The sequence below is a fragment of the Haemaphysalis longicornis genome, unplaced genomic scaffold (genome assembly GCF_048455015.1).
Source record: "Haemaphysalis longicornis isolate Haplotype H1 unplaced genomic scaffold, Haemaphysalis longicornis Haplotype H1 scaffold_6, whole genome shotgun sequence".
In the NCBI taxonomy this organism is placed as follows: Eukaryota; Metazoa; Arthropoda; class Arachnida; order Ixodida; family Ixodidae; genus Haemaphysalis; species Haemaphysalis longicornis.
In genome coordinates this window covers 25,223,684-25,241,621 of record NW_027526407.1, presented here as the reverse complement: position 1 = coordinate 25,241,621, position 17,938 = coordinate 25,223,684, and the positions used below count along the sequence as shown (strand labels likewise).

The following is a 17,938-nucleotide window of genomic DNA, read 5'->3' as shown; positions in this document are numbered from 1 at the left end:
TCCGTCGGTGGTAGCGGTTCTAGCGGTACTATTCGCCTGTGGGGCTTCTTCTGAGTCGAGGCTTTCCTTAGATGGATGTCTTGCGGGGTCATCGTACTTGCCTGTATCGAGGCATTGGTATCGGCGTGGAAAGCTTGCTGCTGCCGACGTATGTGTTTCCATCCCGGCAGCAACAACTGGTCTGGAGAGATGGGTTCTCCTTCTACTTCGCTCTCCATCGCGGTGAGATTACTGATGGTGCCGCGTGGTTACGGCAAAAAGATGTAACTGCTGCGGCGCCCGGCCTGCGCCGAGCTCGAGCGAGGCCTAGGTTAGGCTTAGCTCTGGAGGCGGCGTGGTCGGCACTTCGAACGTCTGTTGAGTAGAACAGTTCACAGATGAGGCACAAAACGACGATCCACGATGTTCGGGTAGATCCTAGGCACCACTGTCGACAAAGGCGGTGGCGGAATTCCGTCGCATTTCCACAAAAGAGAAACCATTCGTGGCAAGCGGTGAGCCAAAGGGAGCGTTTCTCTAGCGGCCAGGAGCCGGTGCGAACGCACTCCACGTCGGCTCCTGGCCGCTAGAGAAACGCTTCCTTTGGCTCACCGCTTGCCACGAATGGGACTCCGTGTTTTAAACTGGACAATAACAATTCGGTTGTTTTTAAGAAGTACAAAAGGCGAAAGAAGCAACTAATTATGATAAATAGCGATTATAAGAGTTCCCTTAGGTTTCTCGAAATTCCCAAAAATGTTAACTATTCTAAATCGGTTTAAATGGGAATCACTAAACTCACATGCCGAATTGTTTTGGTGTCTGCGCTTGTGTCGCGCGGTGGTGTAGCCCCGAGCTAGCACATTAGGATGGCTAGGTTCCGCTGTGTCACCCTCCGAATGTCCATCCTCTCAGTTTTCTTTCTGGCGACCCGCGGCTGGGCTACAGTGACGGCGTCCGCTGCTCTAGTGCGGCCGTGGCCGATGCTGCTGCGTTCGGGACGCCGCCTCCGCGAATTTCAGGTAACAGCTGGGCGAATCTCTGGTTTCACTCTTTGTAGAGCCACGTGTATGAATTAAAGTCACGTCGCGTGAGCATTAGCTGTAGGTATCGTTTAAAGCTTTGCTTTCCTACCCCGTTCATAGGCACTAAATGCAAGCAATTTTTTACGTTTGCTACCCTGCCCGCTTCATTTAGGTCATTTATATTTCCAGTGAGTGAGTAGAAGCATGCGCCTGTCAATATTTTACCACGAGGTAAAAACGCTTCTGCGCCATTCAAAAATAAATTACTCATTATGATGAAATACTGCAATTTTATTACAAACGGCATCATATGAAATTTTAGATTTGTTCAAGGCGCGCAGAAGTTACCTGATTAGCAGAACATTTACAAACTAAAAAGAAATGGGATTCCCAAAATTTTTCTGTAATACAACGCAGCATATTGCCGCGAACCATACATTGGGTTTGTTTATTTGTGTTTTGCTTTTTCCGCCCGGCTGCGCCGGTCTGTGTTATCTCCGTGCCAAGGGAAGCGCGTGTTCCATTCCTTCTTTCTGTGCCGCATGTGTTATCTGTTGTGATAGGGAGAGCATTCCGATTTACGTGAACAGCCCGGAATAATCTTCTTGCATCTACAATGTTCTCGATGCGAATCGACGGTTCCAGAACCACGCGCACCGAAAGATAAAAAGCCTGCAGAGCAGACGCCGGGGCATTCGATTCTGCGACGCTCGCCGACGCACGTACTTTGTTGACCACTGCTTCGCCGCCTCTGTATTCTTTTCAGTTGTTAGGGGAGCACAAGTTCGCTCCAATAAACTTGTTTCTTTTCCAAACAACTGCTTCGTCCTTGGCTACGTGACATCTGGTGGAGGTGCTGGGTACGCACCCTTCATGCCCACTACAACCTCTGGAAGCCGCCAAGCCAGCCCAACAAGAGCCAGCCTCCGCGTGCAAGATTTACCACCCGAGTTCGGTCTACTACCGGAGAAGACGAAGAAGAAAAACGTCGCAACCAGCACCATGCTCAACCAAGCCAATCCTCCTGTCGTTCTGCAGCAGCCACGGGAACTGCCATCATTCCGAGGAGCCCCCGCAGAAGACCCAGAAGAATGGTTGGAGAAACTGGACCGCGTCCGGAAATTCAACAGGTGGGACGACGCAGAAACGTTCCGGCACGTTTTCTTTTACTTGGAAGATTCGGCTCGCACTTGGTTCGAGAACCACGAGAGCTCCTTGACAAACTGGGCTCAGTTCAAAAGCGAGTTCACTAAGACCTTCACTACCGTCGTGCGGAAAGAAAGAGCCGCCCTTTTGTTGGAAACGCGCACGCAACACCCCAACGAAGGTGTCGTGATCTTCGTTGAGGAGATGAAGCAGCTATTTCGCCGCGCGGACCCCGAAATGACGGAAGAAAAGAAGTTGCGCTTAATGCGCGGAGTGAAGGAGGAACTGTTTGCCGGACTTGTCCGAAATCCGCCCAAAACCGTCGCCGAATTCGTTACCGAAGCCAGCACCATTGAGAAAGCCCTCGAGATGCGTGCTAAGCAGTATGACCGCAACTTTGTTGGCGCGGCCAATGCGAACGACTTTGGCAGCACGCGGATCCCGGCCGACAGCCTACGCGAGACTATCCGCGAAATAGTGAGGGAGGAGCTGCGGAAACTGCTCCCGACGCCGCCGCAACCACAAGTCGCTTCTCTTACCGACGTCATTAGAGAAGAAGTGCAGCAAGCGCTGGGAACTTCAACGACGCCAGTAGCACCTCGCGAGCCGCAAGCCATGACCTACGCAGCTGCTGTACATCGCCCTCGCCCACCTGCACCCTATCGTCACGAGGCTCCATACCGTCGTCCCCTCTCACCGGCCCGACCACCTGCGGCGCAACCCCCTGCCCCAAGAAAGACCGACGTGTGGCGAACGTCCGACAATCGTCCGCTGTGCTACCACTGCGGAGAGGCCGACCACGTCTACCGTCGCTGCCCCTACAGGAGGCTCGGTTTGCGAGGGTTCTCCGTCGACGCACCCCGCCCCCGAACTGGCCAGCGCCCATCGGAGATCGAAGAGTACCTGTCCAACACCAGCCGTCGACCAGCCCGTTTCAACCGTTCGCCGTCGCCCTACCCATACCAATCGCCGAACCGCCGTAGCAACGCTGACTTCGCCCGTGGAAGGTCCTCCAGCCCACGTGGGGGAAACTAAAAGCAGCAACTTCTGGAGGTGAAGTTGCTCTACGGCGAAAAACTGGAAACCCTCCAACGACGCAAGGACGCGGTGAAGACAATGATTCACGACATGCCCTCATCAAGACGACCCGACCTAACCCTGACGAGACTCCCGAACACGACGACAGCTATACGCCGCGACGCGTACCCGACCTGACCAAGACGTCCGCTGAGAAGACGACGACAACGACGACGCACAGTGCCCGACCGCCAACACGCACAAGCCGAGATACGACGCCCCGACGAACCCGGAACTCGAGGAAGACTGCGTCTGACGTCAAGGTGTCCATCGACGGCTTTGACGTAGTCGCCCTCGTAGACACGGGAGCTGACTATTCGGTAATGAGCGGACCATTTGCGTCTAAACTGAAGAAAGTTATGACCAGATGGGATGGTCCGCACATACGCACAGCAGGAGGCCACCTCGTGACGCCAAGTGGAACGTGCACATCGCGCGTCACCATAGACGGCACAACGTACCCTGCGGTGTTCGTCGTTTTGCCCAACTGCTCCCGCGACGTAATTCTCGGAATGGACTTTTTGACGGACAACGGCGCAATAATCGATCTGCAGACGAAGTCGATAACTTTTTCCTGCGACCACTCCATGACGCCGGAATCGAACCCCGAACACCGTGCAGCTGTAAGGATCGCCGATGATCACGTCACCCTGCCACACCGCGCAAGCTTGATGATCACCGTCCACTGTGAAGGTGCTGCTCCCGACGTCGACGCTATCGTGGAGAGTGACCAAAGGTTGCTTCTTGACCGCGGTGTGTCTGTCGCAAGAGGCATTGCACAGTTTAAGCAGCGCAAAGCCCACGTTTTGGTCACCAATTTCACCGAGGAGTACCAGCATTTAAACAAGGGCGCTGCAATTGCGTTCGTCAAAGAAATGCAACAAGCAAGTGACGTGTTAGCAGTCGCCGACTTTGAACGCGCACCCGACGATACCTTCAAGCTTCCGCACCCCTTCGACGTGAATCCGGAGCTACCGCAAGATGAAAGGAACAAGTTATTGGCTTTGCTGCGTCGCTACAGCGAGTGTTTTTCGTCGAACTCAAAGTTACGTCAAACACCTCTGGCGAAGCACCGGATAATAACCGAGGATGGAGCACGACCTACCCAACAGTCCCCGTACCGCGTCTCTTCACACGAGCGTGAAGCCATCCGGACTCAAGTCGACGACATGCTCAACGGCGACATTATACAGCCATCGAAAAGTCCGTGGGCTGCGCCGGTCGTACTCGTGAAGAAAAAAGACGGCACACTGAGGTTCTGCGTTGACTACCGGCGATTGAACAAGATCACCAAAAAGGACGTGTACCCCCTCCCCCGAATCGACGACGCCCTCGACCACCTCTGCCACGCGAAGTACTTCTCATCGATGGACCTGAAGACCGGCTACTGGCAAATTGAAGTGGACGAGAGAGACCGAGAGAAGACTGCATTTATAACCCCAGACGGCCTATACGAGTCCAAGGTGATGCCGTTTGGGCTGTGCACAGCACCAGCGACGTTTCAAAGAGTCATGGACACTGTGCTAGCTGGCCTTAAGTGGCACACCTGCCTCGTATACCTCGACGACGTAGTGGTATTCGCCCGGACTTTCGACGAACACCTTGCAAGGTTGGAGTCTGTACTCGAGGCCATCCGTACGTCGGGGTTAACGCTGAAGCCTGAAAAGTGCCGCTTCGCGTACGAGGAACTGAAGTTTTTGGGCCATGTCGTCAACGCCGCGGGAGTCCTGCCTGACCCGTTGAAAACTTCAGCCATAGCGAACTTCCCAAGGCCGAAAGATAAGAAGAACGTGCGCAGGTTTCTTGGACTGTGCGCATACTACCGGCGCTTCGTCGCAAACTTCGCACGCATTGCAGAGCCGCTCACGCGCTTGACGAAAGACAGCACCCCTTTCAGCTGGGAAGACGACCAAGAAAAGGCATTCTGCGAGCTGCAAAAACATCGCAAAGCCCGCCCGTGCTCGCTCATTTCGACGAAAACGCCGACACGGTAATACACACGGACGCCAGTGATATAGGCTTGGGTGCCGTCCTTGTCCAAAAACAAAGCGGGTGCGAAAACGTAATCGCCTATGCCAGCCGTGGTCTGTCGAAGGAGGAGAAAAACTACTCTGCCTCCGAAAAAGAGTGCTTGGCTATTATATGGGCCATTTCAAAATTTCGCCCATACGTGTATGGCAGACCGTTCAAGGTTGTAACAGACCACCATGCGCTGTGTTGGCTCGCCAATTTGAAGGACCCCTCTGGCCGTCTTGGGCGGTGGAGTCTGCGCCTGCAAGAGTTCGACGTTACAATCGTCTACAAATCCGGGAGGAAACACTCCGACGCCGACTGCCTGTCCCGCGCCCCTGTCGACCCGCCACCACAAGACTCCGATGAAGACAGCGCGTTCTTCGGGGTTGTTACGGAGAGCGACCTAGCCGCCCAGCAGCGTGCCGACCCCGACTTGCGCGTAATGATCGACTACCTCGAAGGACGAAACGTCGCCGTGCCTAGAGCGTTCAAGCGTAACTTACCAGCATTCAGCCTTAAAAACTCCGTCCTCGTGAAAAAGAATTTCAGCCCCGGAACAAGAACGAATTATCTACTTGTCATCCCCGCAGACCTTCGTGACGAAATTTTGGAAGCGTCCCACGACGACCCGTCTTCCGGACATCTCGGCACAGCTCGCACTATTGCAAAAATTAAGGCGAAGTACTTCTGGCCCCGCCTTACATCCGACGTCACCCACTACGTTCGGAGTTGCCGGGACTGCCAGCGACGAAAAACGCCGCCGACAAGACCCGCCGGACTTCTGCAACCGATCACCGTCCCGTCGAGGCCCTTTCAACAGATTGGAATGGACCTCCTAGGCCCGTTCCCGACGTCACGATCGCAGAACAAGTGGATTGTCGTAGCGACAGACTACATGACGCGCTACGCAGAGACCGCCGCTCTTCCGCGGGGGACTGCACAAGAAGTCGCCAAGTTCTTTATAAACCAAGTTGTGCTGCGACATGGAGCCCCTGAAGTCCTAATCACGGACCGCGGAACGGCCTTTACCGCGCAGCTGATGCAAGGAATCTTACGCTACAGCAACACGGATCACCGAAGAACGACGGCGTACCACCCCCAAACGAACGGACTAACGGAACGTCTGAACAAGACGATTGCGGATATGCTGTCCATGTACGTCGACGTTGAACATAAGACTTGGGACGAAGTCCTCCCGTATGTCACGTTTGCGTACAATACAGCGACGCAGGAAACTACGCAGATGACACCATTCGCGCTTGTCTACGGAAGACAACCGACTACGATGCTCGACGCCATGCTTCCGCATCTAGAAGACGACGACCTCAACGCCGACGTCCAAGGATACCTTCAACGTGCGGAGGAGGCCCGCCAGCTCGCTCGAGTTCGTATAAGGGACCAGCAGCTGGTGGATGCCGGCCGCTACAACCTCCGACGCCGAGACGCCGAGTACCAACCAGGGGATCGTGTGTGGGTTTGGACTCCCATCCGACGACGCGGACTGAGTGAGAAACTTCTGCGACGGTATTTCGGACCCTACCAGATTCTGCGACGTGTTGGCCAACTTACCTACGAAGTGATCCCCGATGGTGACTCCGGCACATCACGACGACGTACGCGGCCCGAAGTCGTCCACGTGGTTCGCTTAAAACCTTTCTACGAACGATGACGAACTTTTATTTTTTTTTCGGACTGTCGCTTATGTTAGCATCGGGTCGATGCACTCTTAGAGGGGGGGGGGGGGTAATGCCGCGAACCATACATTGGGTTTGTTTATTTGTGTTTTGCTTTTTCCGCCCGGCTGCGCCGGTCTGTGTTATCTCCGTGCCAAGGGAAGCGCGTGTTCCATTCCTTCTTTCTGTGCCGCATGTGTTATCTATTGTGATAGGGAGAGCATTCCGATTTACGTGAACAGCCCGGAATAATCTTCTTGCATCTACAATGTTCTCGATGCGAATCGACGGTTCCAGAACCACGCGCGCCGAAAGATAAAAAGCCTGCAGAGCAGACGCCGGGGCATTCGATTCTGCGACGCTCGCCGACGCACGTACTTTGTTGACCACTGCTTCGCCGCCTCTGTATTCTTTTCAGTTGTTAGGGGAGCACAAGTTCGCTCCAATAAACTTGTTTCTTTTCCAAACAACTGCTTCGTCCTTGGCTACGTGACAATATTTACCTAAGCGCAAAGTTGTTGGTGCAAACGGCCGCAATTCGGACCCTAGCCCTACTGAAGTGCCACAAGCACGCGCACGGGTCCCCGGCTTTTTCATATTATTTTAGTAACGTTAGGGAGGTTGGTAACTATTGTGTTCACATTATACTCTGTCAATACATATGTCCTGTATCTTTATACAAAATATTCCTGTCATAAAAGTACCCTTAGAGTAGCAGAAAAACCAAGCTGAAATCGTGCAAAAATGGGAAGTGATTCATTGATAACTTCTATCATCTTGTACCTCGCAATAAGCTCTCAGCTCTCTGTAGAAACCAGGTTCATTGCTTTTTGAAGATGTAATTACATAAAAGCGTTTTCTGCAAAAGCGTTTTTTTTTTCTGGAAAAAAATGTTTTCTGCAACACCCGTGCTTATATCATCTGTTAATGTGCAATCTGAAACCCAGTGTTTCTTGAAACTAGATGGTGGAACTACTTTGCCTATTGCAAAACTATTTTCTTTCTTTGCGCCGATAAGAGAAATTTGGGTGTGATTGAAACGATGCAGACCTGCGTATTAATTCCAAATTGTTAATTCTCAGCGAATTAAAAGAGGACCTGCGATCTGTTGACTACTTTTTTACATTGTTGGCTCACAACCTGAAGTTACGTAGTAGCACTGAATACCTTCCCTCCAAATACGGGGAAAATATCTACTTTATTTCACTGTTTCTCTAATACGAACTGTTACTTTATCATTAGGCGCCCCGAAATCTTGGAAAACAAGACATAGCCGCCACCGCCAATATTCAAGGCGGTGGCGGGCATGTCTTCCATGAACCAACACATTCAACTTATATAACCTGAACCGACAAATTCAAAATTTCTTTTTTCTACGCTCCGTAACATATTCGAATGACTTAACGTTCGGCGACCGCAGATTCTCTGATTAAAGAATGCATGTACCGTTGTTTGGCTAAAGGAAAATTGTTATACGGTTCGTCGTTTACATGACATTAAACTTCACTCAGGTTTCTTCTTTGGAAGCGTTTCGTTGCTCGCGGCGTTTCGTAGCGCCACCATAAATTTGGCGGTAGCAAGAAGGTGCCGTCTATGCCAGTACACTCGCTTCAGGGTATCTGCATAACGTCAGCAAACGGGTGAAGAAGCAAGCATTGAATCAAATTAGGCTGACTTATTGTAAAAATTGCTGATGAAGAAGCAAAATTGAGGGGGGTGAATGTAAATATTGCCAGTAAAATAGAAACGCGTGTTAAAAAAGAAAGACATGTCGAAGGTAGGCACGTGACGGGACAATAGAATGTGGTGGTGGTGAAAAACGTTCTTTACTGAGCTCAAGGGGTAGGGAAAGGGGTGTGGTCAGCCTCCTTCGTCCAGGAGGCCGCGGGCCTGCGCTGTGACACAAAAAATAACGTCTCTGTCTTACTGCATTGCCACTGAGGCTTTCGCTTTCTTTTCGCCCTAGGGATAACATGACAACCTGTGCATTATTAGCATGTTCTTCTTTCCAACAGTGATTGGACCTATTGTCTGCTGTGTGCAATCAACGATAACAAATTGGAAAAAACCTAAACAAAATGCGATTGCTTACTTTGCTGTCAAGGTCTCAGCCACTCCATCTTTATATAACGCCCCAGATTAGGTACAGATATTTGATGTGTCCAATCAGTCACACAATGAAATACTAAGTGTATTTGTCGACATCCCTCTCAAAGTGTTCATTATTTTCTATTTTGATACGGTATTCTTACAGCCATTCTTGCCTATTTTTTGGCAGGTTTCACCTATTTTACGAATACGCATAAAAAGAGGCAACTTTTCGTTATACTTAAAAAGAGAAAATCGCAGTCCCGAAGTGTACTCCTACACTAGGACACTTACCTAAGGCCTTCATAAACATTATGTCTGGTCTCTCTACGTACAAGTCTCCACGAAATTTTTGTGACCTATGGGCAAGAAAACAAGAAAAACCGCAGTTAAAATGGCATAACCATGCATATTTTGAAGGAGGCAGGAGATATTGTACGGAAAAACTGGCTGCGTTATTTCCCGAATGCCTACGTGCTTTAAATGTGCCCATAGCCTAGTGAAACGCCAACCTCATTCTGATTCGCAAAAAGAGAGGTTGCACATACTATAAGAATAACAGACACATCTAACAAACATTATCAGTGGCATACAAGAGTATTAATAGGTAGCCGAGTAAGTGACAGCCAAACCCCCGACATCCCAGGAAAAGGGGTAGGCTTAGAGACGCATATTTACAATGTGTCACATATATGTCGCAATTCAATCGCTCAAACAATCGGCGGAGTACCCTAAGCCCCTTTACATTGCATTCATAGCCCATGAGAAAGCTCTTGACTCAGTATACACAGCACTTGTGCTGAAGCCACTTTAAGACCAGGGAATAGACACGTACATAAGTCGTCTACACGACATATATAAGGGTTAGGTAAGGTAAGGCATTTAATGAAAGATAAAGTGAAAAAGAAGTGGACTGGGTATATTTTGAACTCATTTGGCAGTTCACCAGCATACAACCCTGTCCGGGGGAAGGGGAGAGGGGGAATAAAAGGGGATAGGTGGCAACAACTGCGGACAGAGGAAGAGGGAGAGAACCAAAGAAATAAGGAGCGCACAAGGCTATCCGGCAGCCATTGGGCTACAGCCGTTTGATGAAGGCGGTCTCCTCGAGGAAGGACGACAATTCAGAAGGATTTGTCGCGGATGCAACGGAAGAAGGATGCCAGACAGCCGGTCGCCCGTTTGCTGGGCTGGTCATGGACAACTGGTCGAAGGCGAGGGGAGAACTTGGCCAGTGCCCACGTACCCGTGTGAGAGAGAGAGAGAAAGGAAGGAAGCGAGAGATGGAGAGAGAGAGAGAGAAAGGAAGAGAGAGATGGAGAGAGAGACTGAGGAAGAGAGAGAAAGAGAAAGGAAGAGAGATGGAGAGAGAGCGAGAGAGAGAGCGAGAGAGAGAGAGAGAGAGAGAGAGAGAGAGAGAGAGAGAGAGAGAGAGAGAGAGAGAGAGAGAGAGAGAGTTGCTTTATTGGAAGAGAAACGAAAGTCGACTAAGCCGATAACTGCCTCTCGGGATTCGGCACCGCAATCAAGACTGAGCCTAGGGGGAGGATAGACCGAAAAGAGGGTGGACAGAAAAAAAGGTAGAAAGTGAGAATAAGACGACAGTTCACAACCACGCAGCATGGACAGCACTGGCGGCATCATAGCCGGTCCGAGAATCCCATGTCCTTTAAAAAGTCCAGAATGACTCGGAACGCTTTTTCGCAATTTCTGGGAACAGCAGGTTTGAAGAGGTTCATGAAGTCAGTATCAGTTTTGCATACAACGCTCTCAGCGCTGATCAAGCCTGCGAATGTTGTGGACACTCGCACAGTGCATGCGCAAATGTCTCTATTGCAGGACACTGTGGGCAGGTGGGTGAACTGGCGATGCCAAGCCTGTGACTTCTTTCCGCGCAGCGGTGACAGCCGATTCGCAGACGAAGGAGGAGAGCATGGTCAGCTGGGGTCAGTCCTCTCGAAGGAAGTGCGTGCGGCGGCTTGCCGGATGCAACTCGGGACTCAGGGTGCATGGCTTAGAGGCCCCTTCGGATAAGGCACCGCGCGACGCCTAGGGGCATGATTGCCTTACTCATCGAAGTGGATAGATGATGCGCTTCTTTCGCCAGGAGATCAGCCTCCTCATTTCTCTTTATGCCTACGTGAGCAGGTAGCCTTTGCAGATGGATATTAAGGGTTCTGGCACTGGGGCATTGCAGTTTGTTTGCAAGCCTTTGTACAGCGAGTCAGCTCAGGTGGGCCTGGTCGAGCCTCAGGAGGGCAGCCTTCGAATCTGAGAGAATGGCTACTTTCCGGTTTATGAGGTTCTGCTCGCACTCCTTGATGATGTCCGCAGCCAAGTGATGGCCCGCGATTTCTGCCCTTGTGGAGCTGCGGGCCACTGGAAGGCGGCATTGCCTGGCTGAAGTGAAGGCAGGCGCGATGGATGCCGCAGCCTCCACCTCCTTGTCTGGGAGCACGGGCCCATCGGTCAAATATTGTGCCAGCGGCCTCTTTATTGCCATCATCATTGTCGTTTCTCAACACCCTCCCCCACAGCCTATTCTGATGACCTTGATTAGTTAGCCTCAGAATATAGAGGCGCTGAACTGGACGTGTCATTCCTTGTCCGAATGAGACGCGCAAACGACACGACAATATGAAGCCTTCGTGGCCTGTAAAAGTTTCCAACACTCGGCCTAGTTCCCACAGCATTGGGGACGAGGGGTCGACCTGGAAAACCACAACGTCGTCGATGTGCACCTCGGGTCCGGATGGCCATGCAGCTTCGTGTGCAGAGCGCAGGAGAAGCAGGTATTCTATCGCAGCGCCAACCGCGCCGCAACTGCGCGATTATTGCGCGTCGATGTCGTGCTCGACAATGTATCTCCCCGCTTGCGGACGTCGGCTTGTGCAGTCTAAGCCTTTGTAGCAAAATGGTTGTGCGCCTGCCCATTAGGAAGTGAGCCGGTGTCACAGGACAGAGCTCTTCAGTATCTCCTGCTAACGACGTCAACGAACGGCTGTTGACGGCTTCCTCTACTTCGCAGAGAACTGTCCCAGTGTCTTCCGGGGTCAGAGATTGTCGCCAGAATGTTGCGCATAGCGACGGAAGAAGGGAGCCAGACAGACGGTCGCCTTTTCGCTGCACTGATCAGGAGCCAACTGCCACGAGCACGGGGCGCGAGCTAGGCCCGTACCACCGTGCCCCTCCAGCCGTGCTTCTTTTATTCATTATCGTTCCCAAAAGACACCCATCCACCAAACGTACGCAGGTCCAGCACCGTGAAAACAAGTGGGAGGCTGTGGCCGATACACAAAGGCCCTCATGTCCGATGATAAAAACAGGCACACCCAAGCAGCATAACAAAGTTCAGTAGGATCATGGCGCGGAAAAGGCTGAAGTGAAACGGAAGGGAAAGTATTCGTAGAGATGCAATCATCTCGTCGTGCACTCCAAATCCCACGACACGATTAAAGATGCGCAGATACAGGCCGCAGGAGATGATTTTCTTGCGAATCCTAGGTAGGATTATCTCGGGCGACGTCTCGTCGCAGATTTTCAAAATGGCGTTTCGCGCACCCGAAGATAGAAGGTTGTTAATTTAATTCAGAGCCAGCTGACATCAATATCATCACTCTCAAGTGTGGAAAACCGTCACTTTGGCAACATTAGGACGATGTCGTAGATCTCCGGCACTCACTCTTTCACCGTGTTCATCTCAGAAGCGTGTGAATTGAAAAAAAGATTCCATGGGGACTAATAACGAACAGATACTTCGATTTGTTCTTCAGGCTGGCAACGCTCATAAAATTGCGTAGGATATAGCGATGACGTTCCCAGGTGTGAAGATGATGCCCCAAGGCAACTTTCGGATAGTCCATTTCACTTGAAGATGAGGTTTTTATGTCGAAGTTGTGGAACTCGTATGGGTGCCACACTCCAAGGTGACCACGCAGTAGCCCACAGCGAACTCGCTCACCTACCGCAGACCACAACAACGATGTCAATTGCCTCCTTCCTGGTAGCCTCCTGCCCGGCGTAGCCATCAGGGTCATGCGGGAATTCGCCTTGCTGGGGCCGCGGTCTTGTATTGACGAGCTCAGTGCCGTTTCGCTCCTGGCATGCACGCGCGCAGCCAGTGCAGGGCGGCATGGCTGGTAGGTGGTCGAAAGTGACCACTCGTCATGTGCACGCATCGTGATTCTCAAACCTTAGGAAGGATGATAGTGGCAGCGCATGGTATGGTTTCCAGGAGCTACCCATGGGACCGGCAAGTGTGGCCATCGAAGCCTGAAGGTTCCAGTTCAGTAGACCGCCGGCACCAGGTTCACATGATAGATCATGTGATTCGAGCGAGAGCGCTGTTGCGCTTTTCGGAGGCGGACACTTTTCCAAGAGCCAAGGCCAGAATAGATACCAGCGCCGGGAGCAGTACGCCCGCCGTCTTGCAAGTGGAAACGGTGCTCGCTCGTGAGCCCCACCGATGGGCTCTATAAAGAGGGAACCCCCACTAGCGGGAGCGAGGTCGCAACCATCGGAATACATCAGGCTTACTGGGTCCGGGTCGGCAGCATCACCAAACATCGTGGTCATAGGGTCCTTGGAGAGCCTGGTTCCACGGCCATCCTTGGCGACGACGCTGTCACCGCTAGGCGGCCTGCTGGGTACACCAAGTCCTGCCTCAATAAAATCAATCGCGCTCTCCGCTGGTCTCTGTGGCAGCTGTGAGGACGTTTGGATGGGCAGATAGGCACGGCGTACATGCAGCAGGAACGTTCGCCACCTTGTGAGCCTCCGTAGTTATCCAGATGTCACCGGAGGGCGCCGCGGTCGTGCCGTGCCGGATGACGCCGGAGTTATGGTTTGGCGCTCCGGTACTCCGAGCTGCAACTAGCGATGGAACGGCAGCGGGTGTGGTGAAGTACACCTGCGTGCGGATCTCGATGACGTTTTTCCCGTACTCATAGCTCTCTAACAAATCGGTTTCCAGCTCGTCCACATCGATTATCTCAAGGATGCGCGTATCGAGGGACTTCTATTCCTCGTACCTGCTGTTTATGGTGCACAGGTGCGTTCTGATCTGGCCGGTCGACAGGAGTAGATCCTGCAGCAGTGATTGAATAGCCGCTACGCCCCTCGTGATGGCTTCTGTCATAATTTCACGGTTGCGGCGTAGCAACTCCATGGCAGTCGACGCGAGGACTTGCGACCCTGTGGCCTTGGCACGAGCACAAGCGGCGGACAGCGTTCGATGACGAGGCTCGCACAATTAAGTAGCTTCCAGGGTACCCCAGGCCTATCATCCTCGAAGACTGCGCCGCATCAGGTAATATCTGCTCGTAGGTTGTCTGCCAGGTTTCTACACCAGAATGTCGTGAATGCGACGCAAGAAGAGAGGCCGACAGCCGGTCTCGGGTTCGCTTGTCTACTCACGAGCAACTGGCCCGAGCACGAGGCGTGAGCTGAAGCCGTGTCTCCGCTTCCGTGCCAGCATCCTTTTTATTGCTATCATCATTGTCGTTCCTCAACAACGACTTCAATATCTGTGGTAAACTGGGCAATATATGACACTTGTTTCTGCTGGACCATACAGGATTATCGCAGCGTTGCGAGGAGGCGAAGGTGCTTAAATTCTGTTCGGTAGAGATGGTACCAGGCCGGGATTTGAGGACGTCGTGAATGGGCCGGAGAGCCGCATAAATGGCAAAAAGCTGCTGTAATACGCTTGCCAGCTCATCTCCGCAGGGGCTCAGTTGTATGTGTAGTGTTCGCGTAGTGCGAGAGACGTACAGTCGGCCACAAACGTTTGCGGCGCCTCAAGGGCATGGTGTAGCGGCAGCACCAAACTGCAATGCTGTGCTATCTGGCGCAGTAGACCGCCGGGTTGACGCACGGAAAAGTTTCGTAGCAGGTGGTTTTGTGAATACCTCTCCTTTTTTATTAGCACGCATCTCTGATCACTCACATTCCAGTAATGTGCCTTCGATATCCGCGGTAGCCGCTGTGGCATCGCGTGATCATAACTTCTGTCCGCCTTGACTGGGGCCTATTCTCGACTACATAAATTAATAGTGGATTCCTCATGCTTTTTTAGCGTGATCTCCGTTCCGCACGTGGCGGCACGGTCTACTTTATGATCATAGGAGGGGTGGCCGGGTGTGTAAGCAATGCCTCGTGCGTCGCAGCAACACCGGTGTGCACCTGTGGAACCAGCTTAACTCTAGGCAATTGGCGACTCGGCGCCAGAGCCGCTTGATAAATATACGTGTCACATAATGCATATACCGTATGTGTGTCAGTGAAGCAGCAGTAAGCATTATAATCATGCTAATCCTGAGAGAGAAAGCTAAGAATAACCAGCTGAACCCTACGTCATGCTACGTATATCCTGGAAAACCCGAGCTAGGCCACTGCTAAGTTTTTTGCGTAAGCACAACGTACGCAATGAGTGATGTATTGCAGGTGTAGCTATGACGACATGCAGTGTAAGTTGACGAATCACTCATAAAGTGACGAATCACTCATTCTGCATAAATGATATAAATTTCCTTGGCATGTAGTATCAAATTTAAAAAGGTAGCTGAGGCTGACAAACGAAACACATTTCTGAACGCCAAAATTGCACAAGGCGATCAAGCAATGTTGATCCAAAAGGGAGAAAAGAAAGGACATTGAGGTAAAGAACATCAATGTTTTTACCTTATCTATTTATTTCTTTCAATCGCTTTTTGTGACATAGCTGAGCTCTCTGATTCAATGCAAGGTTTCTGGCGTTATCACCTTCCCGGCCTCGACCACCGCCACGCTATCGTTTGGTGCCCTTTTACAATTTATCGGTTTGATCACAGATAAAGACGGTCGTGACTATCGCATGTTGGACGCATAAGGGCAGGGAAGCGCTATGCCTAATAACGGCGCAAGGTACCCGTGTCGCCGATTCACTCATTCGTCAAGCTCGACTTCAATAATCTCAGTAATGCATAAAAGAGTCTCTCGAGTTCGATCTTATGACCCAGCCGTTTACTAGGAGGAGTGTGGACAGGGGCTGTGTATTGGGCTCTCTTTGTCATGGAGAGGCTTGCACTGACCTCTTACGTTGCTGTTACACCAAACAAATGATTTTTATTTTATTGCCATACATAAAGGCAAAATACGGCAAGTCATTTGTATGCTCCACGACTGCTGACTTCGTCAATAGTAATTGATTGATTATGGGGTTTAACGCGCCGACGCAACGCAGGCGATGAGGCGCGCCGTAGTGGAGGGCTCCGGATTAATTTTGACCACCTTGGGATCTTTATCGTGCGCCGAAATCTCGTACACACGGGCGTTTTTGCTTTTCGCCTCCATCAGAAAAGCGGCCGCCGCGGCCGGGAATCGAACCCGCGACCTCGTGCACAGCAGCGCAACGCCTTAGCCACTGAGCCACCGCGGCGGGTTGGTCAATAGTAATAATTCTTTCTGTAGAAAACAGGCTTTAAACGGCGCGTCATTCGAAACTGCGCCTGCTGCAAATTCACGGGGATTTCACGGCGCTGAAGGTTGGTGAAATTTTTTCCCCTATTTCACGGCACAGTAGCTGCCATTTTCAGGATGTTTTGTAACATTAAGTCACTTTTACGCAGGATGAAGTTGCCAATGTGTGACGTAGTCGTTCCCCGCCACTGTTTTAATTACATCACGCCTTCTCGGCCAACCGTAGAGAGGGCGTAACGTACAAACCCTAATGTTGTTGAATATCGCAGGCAGGCCTACGTCGTTATGTCCGCTGCATTTAGTCCAGTTTTTCATTGCCGGCGTCGAATTATGCGCTTTCAATAAAGGGAAATAAGACATATTTGAGATTGAGAACTGGTGCCGCTAAACGTAACGAAACGTCCAAATGACAACAGCACACACAACTGGTTTGTCAACCGGAAGCACGTGGGCAAAATTGAAAGCGAGTCAAAAAAGACTTCCAGCAAATTAACAGTTCACTCTGAATTTGTGCAGTTGAAAATAGAGCCCCTGATACAACCTGCCTTTTGCGCGGGATCAACGTTGTCATTATATGCTATCTACCAACGGATGTGCTAATCTAACAGTAAAGTTAGACGACACAATGTATCAATCAGGGAAAGCCAACTTTCCAGTGAATGCAGTGTGGCTCTCAATCTAAGGTAAATATTTAAGACATATATACTAAAATTGACCGCTAGGAAGACGAAATGGTTAACAGTTACGGCCTCACAGACCACTTCTTCGAGCCTGCGTGGAATGGAAGTGCAACTGGCAGCTCCTAAATGCATAGCAAATAGGCCAGTTCGTACGGATGGCTTTGCCTGTGATGGCAAAACGGCACACATTTGAGGAACACACAATTTAGCTTATTTGAAAATCAATAAAAACATCAGTTTCCTTCCAATGCGTCACAAATGATGACCAGCGGAGCTAGGCGCAGTCAGAGGAGTGTTCGAAACGAACATCTTGTTTAAATTCCGATTGAGTTCTCTTCCTATATAATTATCAGAATAAAACATGGAGGGGCTAGAGCTTTTTTCTAGTGGACAAACATGGGGCTGTCCGTTTCCCTCCCAAAGAAGACCATGAAGCGACAGTAGATGTCAGATGAACAATATTTACAACTACACAGCTCACATGCTCATATTTTCATGGCGCAAGCAATAAACGTCCCCCTACGAAACTTCGTGAACGAGCTCAACGTCCAATTACAGTCGACACAAAACCTGCTTGTAGCCAGCTCTTCAAATGAAGAGCTGGTAAATCAACTGTCAGCAATCTGCCAAGTATACATATCTGCCCATCACCGAAAGTGGACTTGCATAGGAAAACTGGCAACAGAACAGCTGCTGCAGATCACGTATTTACACGAAATGTAACCTGTGCAATTTGAGGAATGAGGTTGCCAGTAAGGGGTGCAATGGCTCACACAATTGGCTCCACATCCGTTTCACG

The 17,938-nt window shown here is 51.0% G+C and overlaps 1 long non-coding RNA gene across 4 annotated transcripts in view; it reads right to left on the bottom strand.

The window, feature by feature from the left end:
- The window catches only part of LOC144142333 (uncharacterized), a 142,745-nt gene that overhangs the window by 47,724 nt on the left and 77,083 nt on the right, over positions 1 to 17,938 (bottom strand). For all 4 annotated transcript variants that reach the window (XR_013316945.1, XR_013316947.1, XR_013316946.1 and 1 more), the window contains one exon: positions 9,296 to 9,360. This is a non-coding gene — a long non-coding RNA (uncharacterized LOC144142333). The remainder of the gene's footprint in view (positions 1 to 9,295; positions 9,361 to 17,938) is intronic.